The 17130-nt window shown below is 30.9% G+C and overlaps 1 protein-coding gene across 1 annotated transcript in view; it reads right to left on the reverse strand.

Annotated features, from left to right (window-relative positions):
- The window catches only part of LOC135127672 (homeobox protein caupolican-like), a 120449-nt gene that overhangs the window by 73355 nt on the left and 29964 nt on the right, over nt 1-17130 (reverse strand). The gene's annotated exons all lie outside the window — the stretch shown is intronic.

A 17130-nucleotide genomic window follows, 5' to 3' on the forward strand; every position in this document is an offset into this window, starting at 1 on the left:
TTAGAAGTGGAAATAAGTTATTAACATTCTGTACAAATAAATGAAATTTGGTAATTCTGAGAAACTGCAATAAAATTTTGTTCATCAATATTGTTAATGTCAAATGTTATTTATTCTTAAAATTGTGAAGCATTATGGTAATTTCTTTAACCTTTTCAGGTTATAAAATTTCTGCGCAATTTAAAAATTCAGATAAAAACTTTGGTAATATAATAGAACTAAACTAATTTCTTTAACACTGTGAGAATGTTAAAATTTCTATTTTGGATGAATGAATTTTTCTTGTACAGTTTAAAAATCCAAACGCAAATCGATTTATAAATTTTTTGAGTCTGATGGTTACAAGATTTTAATACCACAAATTCTTATATAAATTTCTAAAATTTTGAGAACACTAGGAATTGTTTTGACCTTTAAAATGATGTTAGCTTTTCGAAGTTTGATTTCAAAATTTTAATACTAGGTTTTGCATGAATTTTTGAAATTTTGTAATTCCAGAGGAACCAAATTTTTACCTGGTTTTTCTTTTAGAAAAGTAACACTTAACACTTTCGAAATTTTTCCTGAAACAAATGTGTAACAAATTTAAATTTATTTGTATGGACAAAGTTATTATCTTGTTTACTGTTCGATTTTGTTATAATATTTTTAAGACATTTTTAACGGTTTGTTATCAACTAATGATATTTTGACTTTTGGAATTTCCCCAATACAAAAATTTGGAACTTCGTTGGCCGTCGAAAAGTGAATTTCTCATAAAAATCTTTATTTCGTGTTAAAATCATGATAATAAACAAAAATTTAAACCCGCATTGTACAAAAACGTTATAGATATACTTAATTTCCCATATTTATGAAAATTGTTGTCCAAATTGCCCCAAATGAACCGTTATTATGAATAACCAAAATTAACATAGTCAAACACAAACATGGGTGTAATTCTGGGCTGCCAACAATATCATTATTTTCGTTGTAAAAACACAAATATAGCGAATATTATAATTACCGCAATCATTAATTAAGCCATTGTTTCTTATCACTTATCATAATACCCACAATTATGTTAAACAGCAAGACGGATAACGAGCGAATTTGTTTATTTCCAAAACCGCAAATTACCCAAAGATTTATTTCGTCAGCCATAAAAAAATCATCGCGCACTAAACCATAACTCGTCTTGTCACTCAGTTTCTAAAAATTACTTCCTAGCTCCGAAAGCCGAATAAATAACGAGTTTTTTTTAGCATCGATGTAAAAGAATGTCTTCCTACAATTCCAAAAAGTAATGAAACTCGAGCCCCCTTTGACAAAAACCGACCTCAAAAATACTACCTATAGTTCATTTATTGGACTTTTACGAGCAAAGGAAGTCACAATCTAACTTTATATTCCATAAAGCGGTAAGCATTTAAGTGGGCCGTAAGTTATAAGTGATCAAGAACAACTAACCGTAAATAACCACTATTTATATTTTCCTAAAGCACAATAACACAGGTAATAAGAATGAAAATATTCTAAATATCCACATCGCTTAACTAATGATTTAGGTATTATTTCTGTTATAACAATAAAAAAACAATTTATTACTTTATCTATCATGTAAATTGAAATATTTCTTGTCCGCGTATTAATATTAATTTAGACCAGCTGCACCGATGGCAAATTACCATTTTTATATTATACATAAAAACGTATGTTGGCAGCTTGTTTAAATCTTGAGTGCTTCGCTTTTACGAATTTTAATTGCGTACAACTTATTCGATTTCCTGTTTTGCTGGAACACGATCGATAAATGCGTCGAAGAAACGTCGCACGACGACGACGACCGACGGAAAATAAACCTGAGCACAAAGTCACGTAGATGCGACGTTGTTCGAACGAGGTTTTGTTTATTTTTCAGAAATTAAAATGCGAGAAAGTGGAATCTATTTTTACCAGAAAAATAACGTAAATTCGTCTTTTGAACAGAAATTTTGACGTCAATGGAATTGAATTTTAAACTAAAATTTTTAAAATTAAATTACTTTGTGTCCTTATTACCTGAATTATTTTATCTAGTACATATTCTGAAAATTGTATTTGTCATAAATATAAATAGTTGAAAACAAAACGTTTATATTTCGTATCAAAGTTACTTCAAAGTCTTACTTCATAAATAAATAAACAAAGAAATATAATGTTTTGTCATTTTTTCCAAGATTTTAATTTATATGAACAGAATCAGATATCAATGTATAGTCAGAGTTAAGTAGAAAAATGTTTAGATTTGGCAGCTGTGATCAGAACTCACTTTTAAGTGTTTACAAAACGTTATTTAATTTTTAAATTCTTTATCAGAATCCAAAGGTTTCAACTTTTAATTTATTATAAATATAATTCAATATAAAGAGGAATCTGATAATTTCAGATTCAGACTAATAGGACAAAGAAATGACTTCTGACATTTCCAAAATGACACAAATGGGAAAAAAATTCAAAACAACTAATGAAAATTTAACCGAATTTAAGGAGTCGACTCTAAATTTCAATCGATGTGGTTTAAACGTCTTGTATTCACGTATAATTTTTTTCCCAAGATTTTAGTGAAATGTGCGTAGTTGAAAATAAAAGCGTTTAGATTTCGTGCTAAATCCACGTTATTATAAGTCTTACTTAATAAATAAATAAACAAATAAATGCAGAAATAATTGCTTACATTTTCAAAATCAATCCACGTATAATTTTTTTGTCATTCTTTCCAAGATTTTAATTTATATAAACAGAATCGGAAGAAGATATGTACAGTCAAATTTAGGTAGAAAACTGTTTGGATTTGGAGGCTGTCATCAGAATTCAATTTTAAGTTCTTCGAAAATATTACTTAATTTTAAAATTATTTATCATCAGAATCCAAAAGCTTCAAATTTTCATTTAGGCTAAAATAACAACTAAACCGAATTATTTTGGTGTATTAAAAAAGGATTTAATGTGGAGAAGAACCTCTTAATTTCGTATTCACACTAATAGGACAGAAAAATAACTTCTGACATTTCCAAAATGGCACAAATGTGAAAAAAATTCAAAACAACTATTGAAAATTTAACCGACGTAAAAGTAACGTATTTAAGGAGTTGACTCTAAATTTCATTCAATGTGGTTTAAACGTCTTATAATCACGTATAATTTTTTCCCCCAAGATTTTAGTCAAATATACGTAGTTAAAAAAAAAAAAGTGTTTAGATTTCGTATCATGATAAATACAAATCACTTCAAAGTCTTACTTAATAAATAAATAAACAAATAAATGCAAAAATAATTGCTTATATTTTCAAAATTTGTTCACGTATAATTTTTGGACATTCTTTCAAAGACTTTAATTTACATAAACAGAATCAAAAGAAAATATATAGAGTCAAAGTTATGTAGAAAAATGTTTAGTTTTAGTAGATGTCATCGGAACTCAAATTTAAGTTTTTTCAAAATATTACTTAATTTTTAAATTCTTTATCAAAATCCAAAAGCTTCAAATTATAATTTAAGTTAAAATATCAACAGAATCGAATTATTTTGCGTTTTAAAAAAGGATTTAATATGAAGAGGAATCTGTTAATTTCAGATTTACACTAATAGGACAAAGAAATAATTTCTGACATTTCCAAAATAACACGAATGGGAAAAAAATCAAAACAACTAGTGAAAATTTAACCGACGTAAAAGTAACGTATTTAAGGAGTCGACTCTAAATTTAATTCAATGTGGTTTAAACGTCTTGTATTCACGTATAATTTTGCCCCAAGATTTTAGTCAAATATACGTAGTTGAAAAAAAAAACGATTTAGCTTTCGTATCATAATAAATACAAATCACTTCAAAGTCTTATTTAATAAATAAATAAACAAATAAATGCAAAAATAATTGCTTATATTTTCAAAATTTGTCCACGTATAATTTTTGGACATTCTTTCCAAGATTTTAATTTACATAAACAGAATCAAAAGAAAATATATAGAGTCAAAGTTACCTAGAAAAATGTTTAGATTTAGTAGATGTCATCGGAACTCAAATTTAAGTTTTTCCAAAATGTTACTTATTATTTAATTTTTTTATTAGAATCCAAAAGCTTCAAAATATAATTTAAGTTAAAATATCAACAGAGTCGAATTATTTTGCGTTTTAAAGAAGGATTTAATAAGAAGAGGAATCTGTTAATTTCGGATTCACACTAATAGGACAAAGAAATAACTTCTGACATTTCCAGAATGATACAAATGGGAAAAAAATTAAAAACAACTACTGAAAATTTAACCGACGTAAAAGTAACGTATTTAAAGAGTCGACTCTAAATTTCATGCAATGTGGTTTAAACGTCTTGTGTTCACGTATAATTTTTTTCCCCAAGATTTTAGTCAAATATACGTAGTTGATAAAAAGGGTTTAGATTTCGTATCATGATAAATACAAATCACTTCAAAGTCTTACTTAATAAATAAATAAACAAATAAATGCAAAAATAATAATTGCTTATATTTTCAAAATTTGTCCACGTATAATTTTTGGACATTCTTTCCAAGACTTTAATTTACATAAACAGAATCAAAACAAAATATATTGTGTCAAAATTACCTAGAAAAATGTTTAGATTTAGTAAATGTCATCAGTACTCAAATTTAAATTTTTCCAATATGTTACTTATTTTTTAAATTCTTCTTTATCAGAATCCAAAGGCATCAAATTTTAATTTAAGTTAAAATAACAACAGAAACGTATTATTTTGCGTTTTTAAAAAGGATTTAATTTGAAGAGGGATCTGTTAATTTCAGATTCACACTAATAGAACAAAGAAATAATTTCTGACATTTCCGGAATTATATAAATGGGGAAAAAAAAATCAACAGAGCTACTGAAAATTTAACCGACGTAAAAGTAACGTATTTGAGGAGTCGACTCTAAATTTCATTCAATGTGGTTTAAACGTCTTGTATTCACGTATAATTTTTTTCCCCAAGATTTTAGTCAAATATACGTAGTTGAAAAAAAAGTGTTTAGATTTCGTATCATGATAAATACAAATCACTTCAAAGTCTTATTTAATAAATAAATAAACAAATAAATGCAAAAATAATTGCTTATATTTTCAAAATTTGTCCACGTATAATTTTTGGACATTCTTTCCAAGACTTTAATTTACATAAACAGAATCAAAAGAAAATATATAGAGTCAAAATTACCTAGAAAAATGTTTAGATTTAGTAGATGTCATCAGAACTCAAATTTAAATTTTTCCAAAATGTTACTTATTTTTTAAATTCTTCTTTATCAGAATCCAAAGGCATCAAATTTTAATTTAAGTTAAAATAACAACAGAAGCGTATTATTTTGCGTTTTTAAAAAAGATTTAATGTAAAGAGGAATCTGTTAATTTCAGATTCACACTAATAGAAGAAAGAAATAATTTCTGATATTTCCAGAAATCTACAAACGGAAAAAAAATCATTTAACCGACGTAAAAGTAACGTATTTAAAGATTCGACTCTAAATTTCAATCAATGAGGTTTAATGCGTTTAGATTTCGTAGCATGCTAAATACAAATTATTTCAAAGTCTTATTTAATAAATAAATAAACAAATAAATGCAGAAATAATTGCTTATATTTTAAAAGTCTGTCCGCGTATAATTTTTTGTCAATTTTCCCAAGATTTTAATTCAAATCAACAGAAGAAGATGAAAATACATGTGTGTAATTAAGATTAGGTAGAAAAATGTTTAGATTTGATAGCAGCCATCATTAGAAGCCAGTTTCAAGTTTTTCCTAAACGTTACTTCATTTTTAATTTATTTATGATGATCTAATAACTCCAAAATTTATTTAAAATGGCAATAGAAGCCAATTATTTTGCGTTTTAAAAAAGGAATTAATATGAACAGAAATCGGTTAATTTCAGGTTCACACTAATGAGACAGAAATATCTTTGACATTTTCAAAGGACGATCATCAACTAGTTCTAAGGCTATACTCGTTATGCTGGTACCTGGAGTGCCCTAATCCCTCGCCTTAATTCCGGTCCAAACTGATCATCTATTGTAAACTTTGCATAAATTTTAGTTGTCCAATTTCTATTTACGTGGATTTTAACCCATGTAAATAAAAACAAACGTGAAACCAAGTGAGTCAGAACGTAGGCGTGTAATAACTAAAGAAGTTCGAAAATGACACAATTTTATATCGCAAAAATGTTGCATTTCTCATATATAACACTATGATGTTATGATTTATAGATTTTGCAACTCTATAGAGGCAATTCTCAATCAAACCTGTCAAAATTTAAAGGTTGTTAAAAAATAAACAGCCAATCAGATTTACGAATTTAACTCGTTATTATGGAAATTTGCAATTTAACACCCTTTAAATTTAACAAGTTTTTACAGAATTGCCACTTATAAATGCTAATTTTGTTTAAACACTTATCAAATCAAATTTTATTTAGGTATTTCGCTTCCTAATTAAAATTGAAATTTTACTTCATTTATTAAAGTTATATAAAATTCGGTTTTGGATATTTGGGGTACCACAGCTACTGGCGCCTCTGTAAAATTCCCAGTTTTCAGATCTTTGTCTTTGAAGTACATAATTTGAAAGAATCTCGGGGACTCCATGTGAGTACTGTTTTTGAAGTAATTTAAAAGAATCTCGAGGACTCCTCTTGTATTTTTGTTTTTGAATTAGTTTGAAAGCATCTCGGGTCCTATTGTGTTTTGTTTTTGAGGTAGTCGGAAAGAATCTTGGGGACCCCATGTGGGCCTTGTTTTTGAAGTAATTTAAAAGAATCTCGAGGAATGGGTCCTCGGGAATCCTTTGTCTTGTTTTTACAGTAATTAAAAAAATGTCAGAGATCACTTGTTTTGAAGTAGTATGAAAGAATCTCGGAAATCCCTTGTCTTATTTTTGAAGCAATTTGAAAAAATCTTGATTCTGGATTTCGATCAATGTGGTTCAAATTTTTTTATTTTAGAGAAATATAAGTACGTAGTTGAAAAAAAAAAGTTTGGATTTAGTAGCAAGTTCAGTACAATTTGTTTTAGAGCCTTCCTTAATAAATAAATTAATAAATAAATGCAGAAATAATTGTATTTTCAAAATTTTTCCACCTATAATTTTTTGGCATTTTTTCACGATTTTAGTTGAAGTTACTAAGAATAACGTTCAGATTCAGTTGTTAAAAATCTTAGTAATTTAGTTAATAAATAATAAACCTCAACTTGAGACGATAATATAAAATTTTATAAAAGATAGCACACATTAATTATTTAATTATTATAAATTTTCACATAAATTCTTGCGATTACACGTCAAAGCGACGGAAAAATTTACCAGTAATCACACTGAATCGACGTCGTTCGATGACGTCTTTAACACGTCAATGTTTTCAACGTGTTTTTAGCGTTCGTGTACATCTCCGACTCCCGTCTTTCTCCTTTTCCGCGCCATCGTCCTCTCGGTGGATTTTTTTTTCAATCGCGTGGCGATATTTCAATTTCAGTGGTCTATTTACAATTCAAAGCATCGCCTAATAATATGCCGAAGTACAACACAAGGTATTGTCTTGCTTGAATTCTACTTACAGGTTATTAAAAAGCAGTTGGTCGTCATTTAAATTCCACCGTGGTTTCTCATTGTTTTCAATGAATGGACCTCCTTGCCTTATAAATAAGAAATTACAAACTCATTTGTTGCTGGTCCAAACAAAGGCTATTTTCAGATAACAGATAAGGGAATTACAAAACGCCCGTGTGTGAATTGATGTTATTGTTGAAATTTCGAATGAATCGGATGATTGTGAACGAAGCCGAAAAGATTGCCTCACGAGTTGCGCAAACGAGACTTGGCGATTTTTCGCCAATTCGGTGGATTGTTGCAAAAATGGCTGCGTTTTAATCCGGGCGAACCGCAGTTTAGGACCTGGAGGTGTCTTCGTGAAACTTAGCGAACTAGTTGGGATTTCTATAGCAAGAGGAGGAAAATTAGCGCCCCTAATTTAAATAAAGTTTCAACGTTATACACGTTTACCTACAATCTCTTTGAGGGTTTTAAGCGGAGGAACACGTTTTGCGAATTTTCCCTCGTGGCTGAGATTTCTGCCGCGGTGTATAGTTTCCAGTTAGTTGCTTTTAAAACTAAGAGAAAGTAAATACATGACGTACAGGCATTACACTAATCCGTTTTGTTGGCGGAGACTGGGGGAGGATTTACAAGGTCTTAGCGATTCTTCAGGTGCTTGTTTCAATTTTGAGGAGGAAATTTAGGTGTGTAAGAGGATTTTCTGCATTTTTGGCAGATAGTGTCGACTTTCTGTGTTGGGTAATGGGGAACAAAAGGGTGGGCTTAAAGTCAGGTAACATATTTTCTTAAGGCTGTGACTGAAACCCGGAAAATATTTGTACAATTTGGTTTGAAGAAGTTTAAATCTGATATTTATTTACTAATACTTTTTGGCAATTTCTTCAAAAAAACTTCGATTTTGTTAGTTCGTTTCTTCCAGATTTAAAAACTGCCAAAGATATGAACAAATGGTTTTTACAAACATATTTTACCCTTCAGGCTAAGGTACAACGGTCTATTTTAAAATAAAAGTGTGTTAGAACTGGATTAAAAATTCTAACAATTTTTTTTCAAATTTGTTTTCAATAAAACAAGTAAGACAAAATCACAATTTTCAGGACATTCAGAGACATTATTTAATTTCAGTAAATAAAACCTAAAAAAAATGGCCATAAACTCGTAAATATATTTGAGATGGTTTTTACAAATAGCTGTACCCCTCAATATAGGGTAAAACTGTCTATTTTAAAATTAAAATGTGTAAAATGTGATCAAGTTTTGAAACTTATTTCATCTAAACTTTTGTTTTCGATGAAGAAACAAATAAAGCACAAAGTATAAATTCAAGTACATTTCAGACAAATTGTTCAGCCTCAAAAAATAAAATCTAAAAAAGTAGCATAAAACTGAAAAAATATTTTAAACTCGAAAAAATCAGTGCAACAATGTTTAAATTTCCATACACTTTGTTCTGTTTAACTGAAAAATAAAATAAAATTTTACAGAAAGCAGAACACATTTTTTAGTTTGCAAATTAATTTTTGGCAATTTCTACAAAAAAAACTTTTATTTTTTTTATCGTTCGTCTCTTGAGTTCCTCCAGATTTAAAAATTGCCAAAGATACGACTAAATAGTTTTTACAACCAAATTCTACCCCTTAGTTTTCAAAGTAAAAATGTGTTAAAAGTGGATTGAAAATGTTTTTTTCAAATTTGTTTTCAATAAAACAAATAAAAGTTAGGGTGTGTTATTTTGACAAGTACTATCCCCGCCCACCCGCCCTTTATTTTCTTAGAGATTAGGTCATCTGCCAAATTAGTCTTATGTTGGCAAGTACTAACCCCGCCCACCCACCCGTTATTTTTTTAGAGGGTGTATCATTTGGCAAAATCAGTCTTTTATTAGCAGAAATTAGCCTCCGAAAAAATAAAGGGCGGGTGGGTGGCGCAGTACTTGCCAAGATAAGACTGATTTTGGCAAATGACCTAATCTCTAAGAAAATAAAGGGCGGGTGGGCGGGGCTAGTATTTGCTAAGATGGGGCTGATTTTGCTAAATGTTTTTTTTTGCCAAGAGTTTGTTGTTGTTGATCTACAATTTAAAAACCATTCTGATGTTCTGAGATATAACTTTTCACTACAGGACAGACATGATAATGTAGAATTAATTAGAAAATTTTAGAAAAATTGAAAAAGAGGGAAAGCGGTCTGCAATTTTCAACTTTAGATACATCAACTGTAAGACAGGATAGATCGTAGATTTGTTCAGCTTTGTCCGGGAAACCCCTGTTTCAAGAAATTTATTAAATATTACTAGGAGTGGTTTCACAATTTGGAACTTGCAATCCCTAATTTTGAAGCATGGGATCTGATTAGAACCTGATGTCATACTTGGTTTTAGTCTTTGGCAAAATCAATTTTATCTTAGCAAGTGCTAACCCCGCCCACCCGCCCGTTATTTTCTTAGAGAGTAGATGATTTGCCAAAATCAGTCTTATTTTGACAAGTACTAGCCCCGCCCACCCGCCCTTTATGTTCTTAGAGAGTAGGCCATTTGCCAAAATCAGACTTATCGGTCTTACAGTTTGTGTTTTAAAGTTTAGAAGATCAATCTCAAGTCGATGTCATTTATACAGACTTTACCAAGGTAGCTGATCTGAACATAATATTCTACTTATAAAGCTTGCAAACTTTTTTCACTTCTAAATTATTAAATCTTTTTCGATCATATCTTACACTGCAATTTTACTGCAAGCTCAGGAGTTCCTCAAGGGTCAATATTAGTAGTAGGACCACTACTTTTCAATTTATATATACCCTCCAGTATATGTTGTTCAATTTTCTATAGATTTAAGTAGATTCAGAAAGGTTCTTTAATTTTAGTAAATAAAACCCAAAAAAAAATATATATATTTGTTTTCAATAAAGCAAATAAGATAAAAATATAAACTAAGTGATTTCAGGCATATCCTTCAATTTCAGAAAATAAATTCTAAAAAAAATGTGCATAAAATGGAAAATATTTTGTTATGGTTAATTGAAATATAAAATAAAATTTGAGAGAAATCAGAATACATTTTTCAGTTTTTCAGATTTTATTTAATTTTTGAATTTGTAACTTGTAAAAAATATTAGAAAAATATATAAATGAATAGCTACAATGAAAAAGAAGATTCAAAATTCCAGTAAACGTCCTTTTCGTGGAAATTATTGAAAAAACTGATATAAAATTTAAGGACATCAATAAAAAACACAATCAAAGATAGCCATGGATTTTTCATGATTTATCTTTGATATAATTTTTGTATTTTCAGGTTATGGTCAATTTTAAAGTGTGAACACAAGACAAACTTTCAAAAATCCATAGCTGTCTTCGATCGTTTTTTTTTTATTATTCGTTCGGTTGAAGTGTAATATTTCCACCATAATAAAAGCAATAAATAAAACGTCTTGGATTAAAAAATACATTTCAAATTCGATTCGCACTGAAATAACATCCCTAAATATATACTGTGGCTATAATGTCACAAAAGATTTAATTTTCGAAAAATAACAAAGAATTTTTAAAATCAGAAGTTATTTTTTCAAAACAACGACAAAATTGGAATTTTCTTTGAAAAATAATTAAAGGTCGGCAATTCTATAAAAAATAAGTTAACGTTTTAAACTAAAGGAAATCTGATCATAAAACTAATTATAACCACCTTTGTCTAACAACGAATGAATCACAGTTGAGCGACGTTGTTTTTTTTAATATAGTTTTCTTTCAACAAAACGATAGTTAAACATGTTTTTAGTTTCTTGTCAGGGAAAGAAAACTACGTATATTAAGAAAAAATGGACAAAATATAGGCCCCGCCCACCCTCCCCTTCTTAATTGTTATGAATTTTTTAGTTGCAAAATCCTTATTTCTCTATATTTAACTGCCACGTGAAATATGTTTTTGAAAGGATAAAATTTTATAGAGAAATATTGATTTTGCAATTAAACTCCGCCTTCCGGCTCACGACGAATAAAAAAAATCATCAGAATTGAGGCAGGGTGGGTGGGCGGGGCTTATATTTAGTTTCGTTCAAACATACGTAACCTTTTATAAAAATTAAGTTAACCTTCTAAACTAAAGGAAATCTGATCATAAAACCAAATATAAATTTTTGAGGACCTTACGACAGATGACAGAAAATTTAAAAAGTAGAAAATGAAACCATTATAATGAAGATATTTCATTTGTAATTTTTCGCATGAATATTTTATAGTTCCTAAATGGGCGCTGAAAACATCGAAAAAAAACCAATTTTCTAAATACCAAGTATAAAATCGGAATTCCTTAGTGTACTGAATCATTTATTTTCTGTATTCAGGTGTTAATTTTTTAGTTGAAGTAAATACGTGTTTATTTAATTTTCCAGTAAAGATTTTGGAACTGAAAATCGGATTTCGAATTTTATTAAAACACGGTTTAGCATATTAAGAAAAATAAAACATGTGAGCTTTAATAAGCAATAAAATTTGAAACAATATTAAACGGAACGTTTAAAAAACGCATGAAAACGTAATAAAAACGTTGCCAGAACAATATTCCATTTTTCGAAAAAAAAAAAATGATTATCCAAAAAAATGAAAGAAATCTTTATTGAATTAGTATTCGTCGATCCTTGGCGAAAACAACCTCACCGATTTTCCATTTAGATTATGACTAAATTTTAATCAACTTTTATCTATATGGAAACAGTGAAATATTATTGTAGCAATTGTTTCTTCAACGAGTGTTCATAAATCAAAATTTATCAATCTTTTTCAGGCCATAAAATTTAGGTTCCGATTTGAAGAACCGAGTTTTACGATGCCACGATTTAAAAACATTCATAACTCTATAAGCGACCAAAATTTTATAGGTTTTAATAAAAGTATGAACACTAATAAAAAATCTGTTGCCAAATGCGAATTTCGAATTACGTGTCGATTCACAAATTCACACCATCACATTCGAGTGTGTGATTATTCCCTTGAGCACGTTATCTCATAATCCTGTGCCATAATAACATCAATTAAAATGCATCAAACATTTCATACACTTAAGGGGCCAGGTGTTATTTTTTCACGTATCTGGGCGATAATCTCTCGATACCCACGTCACATAACATATTAACATACGAAAATACACATAGCATATTCCCATCAATTTCGCCAGTCAGACGTCAATAACTGTTTCGGCTGGGTCCGAGCCACCTTCAACTTCCATTCCAGCTGTTTAGCCGGCTATTTTTGCCCCGAATAGTGGTATCATTTATAAGTAGCCGTAATGACACACTAAAAACGAACCTGTGATTACGGTCTCCGAACCATTTTCATAGAACCTTTCATTATGAGGCAGGTGTCGACCGGCTATTAATATCCCAAATTATGCCCCACATTTTATGGTATAACTTCATAATCCGCGATAAAGGGCCCTTTAAGCCCAATCAAAACCACATTAAACCGTCTAATTTTGATAATGTCGTTAGTATGCATATTTAACGAAATTAACTTATTGTGGAGAATTATTTCGAGATTCGTTATTTTTCTTGTATTCATTTACATAGAAACATAATTCGTGGCTTCTTATGTCATCATTAGAAAATTAATAAAGACGAAAGGAAATTTATCGAGCGTTTCGGGTAATATCATCAATCTTGCACCTCCAAAAAAAATCGACTTGACTTTTTAAACTTCATTCCACCGCGATCTGAAATAATAGTCTTGTCGAACCATCGCATTTTTTAATTATCACATATTTTATCGTGGAAACACGGGAATTTATCACAGAAAATGGTAATGAATGGACAGCGGAGAAAATGTGGTGTTGGGCGACTAATTTTATGCCGAAATTTAGGTTAATCTACACGTGTCAAATAAAAATTGTTTATTTTGTCACTGATTCCAAATTTTCCTTCTTTATTAAGGCGAATTCGATTGCGTCAGCTTCCAATTTTTGAATATTTATTCGCTTTATTGTCCACGACCGGAGATAAGTATCGTATTTTATTATACAGGGTCGGGCTTTATTGGCTAAATTATGCGGCGTCTTTGATTTTTTAATTAAGTGCTTTGGATTTTATTCTTAATGCTATTGTCTTTTAACAATAAAATCCGAGTTTAATAAATTTAGTGCCATTTACATGTTAACTTTCTAATTTATTTTCGAGAATTATGCATTCCGCCTGAATTTGATTCAAATTTAATAACAATTTTATTTTGTTTACAGTGAGAATTTGGTTTAATTTATGGCTAGACAAAGCGCAGGTACAGCCCCATAAAGCTGGTCCACTTTACACCCTCATTTGTCCCACCTCCAATAAAAATCCGCGCCACAAACCGCCCCATTTCCATAAAAGTCACCCATGCAGATGGTAGTCTTGAATTATATTAGCGCACTTCCGACGGCGCCAGTCTTAATCTCTTCTACCTGCGTTGGTATTTCCCGTTCTATCCCATGGTCCCAGCAACGATAGGAATTTCGAATGACAAACTTATATTATGAATAGACTGACGTGCCCCCTGCGGTACACAAACAACCCCTGGGAGGCGGCGATCAATTGTTTATGCAATCCGAGTTAATTTTTGAAGGGCTTACCCTCCCGGTGGTGGTTTTTTCTAGTGCTAATAAATTTTAATGACGGCGTATCTTAATGGAGGAATCACAGGAATAATTAGCCCAGACACACATTCATACTTAACGCATCAGTTTTAATTATAAATATAATTAGAAATACAAATATGGGGCTCGGGTACATCGCGTTTTATATTAAAATTGAAATTTTTAATGCATATGTATTAATATAAGCTGACGTTTCCGGTTCCAGGCCCGTTAGACTTCTTCTAATATCGTAATAAATTTTACAGAAGACGAGATAGTAACGGCTGTGAACTTCATCTGTCACTAGCAGGACGTACATTGTTCTGGAGGGCCGCGTACACATTTATTACGAGTAATAGAACGTCACTCGTAATAAGCGACAAAATCGCTGGTCCTAATACCGATCCTTGAAGCGCCCCGCTTGATAATTCGCAATGTGGGTTAACTTTGAGCTTGCTCACGCACTCCACGCCGAAAAATTGTTCCTCGTGGTGCTATATTTCAGCGTTTCGTGCCAGCATCGCCTGTAAAAGGTGGTTAAGTTGCTTTCAAAGCCGCCAAAAGCAATATCTCAACTCACCAATCATATTTAGTAAATCGCCATGTGTGCGTTTATATAATCTAAAACCCATCAGACGAGCTGTCTCGCGATGACTAATTAAAGAAAACGTGACAGTCCCGCGGTTTGTGTTCGATTATGTTCAAGTTGCACGATATGCATATGGAATTACCTAAGTATGACAGATGGGACAATAGAACACAATCTGCGTGGCTCAACAGTGGCGCGTGTTTCGATTTTCGTTTCCATTTTGTAAACGTTGCCGTACGTGTACAAGGAATATTGATTTGAATCTTTTTACAAATATACCCACGGGGACTGGTAATGACTTGCGCTACGAAACACAACTTCATTAATTTATACCATGACAGGTGCGATATTTAAAACGGTTATTATTTTTATGGGTACAAAACTGTCTACATGGAAAAACGGGTTTAATTAATTTGTTGTGTCTGCAAAAACATACATTATTTATAGGACAGAGAGAGTGCAAAGTGTCGTCTTAAGAAAGGCTTCAATTTTCACAGTGACCAGAACAGAATCAACCAAAATGGGGTTAAAGTTCCGAAAAAACCGTCTGCATTTGTGAAAGAAAAAGGTCGCATATCTAGTTCCGGCAAAATTGTAAGAAAAAAGTCTAGTCGATATATGAAATGTTCACACTCAAACCCCTAACTTGATTGAAACTGTTTTTGTCGGTTTTATTGTCTAAAATCCTATCACAGACGTCAAAATTCTGTTTTTAAATGCTTACGATTTTTCTAGGTTTGTCAATTTGTCAAAATAATTTCAATTTTTGTATTATTAGAAATATCCAACGAACAAAAATCATTTGTTGAAGAACACGATAGTTAAAGATATTTTCACTTTCTTGTTGGGAAAAGCAAACTACGCATATTTAGAAAATAATGGACAAAATATAAGCCCCGCCCACCCACCCTCTCTCAAACGGGATGATTTATTTTATTCATCGTGAGCCAGAGTGGCGGAGCTCAGCTGCAAAATCCTCATTTCTCCACAAGAAATTACCATGTGAAATATGTTTTAAAAAGTGGTAAAATTTTGTACAGGAATATGGATTTTGCAATTACCCTCCGCCCCTAAGTCTGACAATGAATGAAAAATTCACCACAATTGAGATCGGGGCGGGTATAGCTGGGATTTAATCTTTGGCTTGAAGAAAACGATTACTTAAGTCTCACATTGCAATTTTTTGTAGAAACATATGGATTTTGCAATTAAGCCCCGCCTCCCGGCGCACGACGATTAAAAAAAATCATTACAATCGAGATCGGGTGGGTGGGCGGGGCTTATATTTTGATTCTTTTTTAATATACGTAGGCTTCCTTTCACGACAAGAAACTTAAAACCTGCCCAAAATAGTAGATTTTTGTAGCGAAGTATGGATTTTGTAATTATGCTTCACACCTTAGTCTAACAACGAATCAATCCCTATCGAGGGACGTTATTTTTTTTAATATAGTTTTTTTTTGAACAACATGGTAGTTAAACATGTTTTTAGTTTCTTGTCAAAAAAGAAAACTACGTATATTAAGAAAAAAAGTAAACAAAATATACGCCCCGCCCACCCACCCCCTCCCAATTCTGAATTTTTAGCTGCAAAATCCTCATTTCTCTACAAGAAACTACCATGTGAAATATGTTTTTAAAAGGGTAAAATTTTATAGAGAAATTTTGATTTTGCAATTAAACTCCGCCTCCCGGCTCACGACGAATAAAAAAAATCATTACAATTGAGACAGGGTGGGTGGGCGGGGCTTATATTTTGCTTCTTTTTTCACATTCGTATTAAGCTTCTTTTCACAACAAGAACTTAAAGCCTACCCAAACTAGTAAATTTTTGTACCGAAATATGGATTTTGTAATTATGCTTCGCACCTTAGTCTAACAACGAATGACTCACAGTTGACGGACTTTTTTTTAATATAGTTTTCTTTGAACAACACGATAGTTAAACATGTTTTACGTTTCTTGTCAGGAAAAGAAAACTACGGCTATTAAGAAAAAGTGAACAAAATATACGCCCCGCCCACCCGCCCCCTCTCAATTGTGATAAATTTTTAGCTGCAAAATTCTCATTTCTCTACAAGAAACTATCATGTGAAATATGTTTTTAAAAGGGTAAAATTTTATAGAGAAATACTGATTTTGCAATTAAACTCCGCCTCCCGGCTGATGACGAATAAAAAAAATCATTACAATTGAGACAGGGTGGGTGGGCGGGGCTTATATTTTACTTCTTTTTTCACATTCGTATTAAGCTTCTTTTCACAACAAGAACTTAAAGCCTGCCCAAACTAGTAAATTTTTGTAGCGAAATATGGATTTTTTAATTATGCTTCGCACCTTAGTCTAAC

The sequence above is a fragment of the Zophobas morio genome, unplaced genomic scaffold (genome assembly GCF_036711695.1).
Source record: "Zophobas morio isolate AGI-343-1 ecotype UQ-CSIRO unplaced genomic scaffold, CSIRO_AGI_Zmor_V1 ptg000012l, whole genome shotgun sequence".
Taxonomy (NCBI): domain Eukaryota; kingdom Metazoa; phylum Arthropoda; class Insecta; order Coleoptera; family Tenebrionidae; genus Zophobas; species Zophobas morio.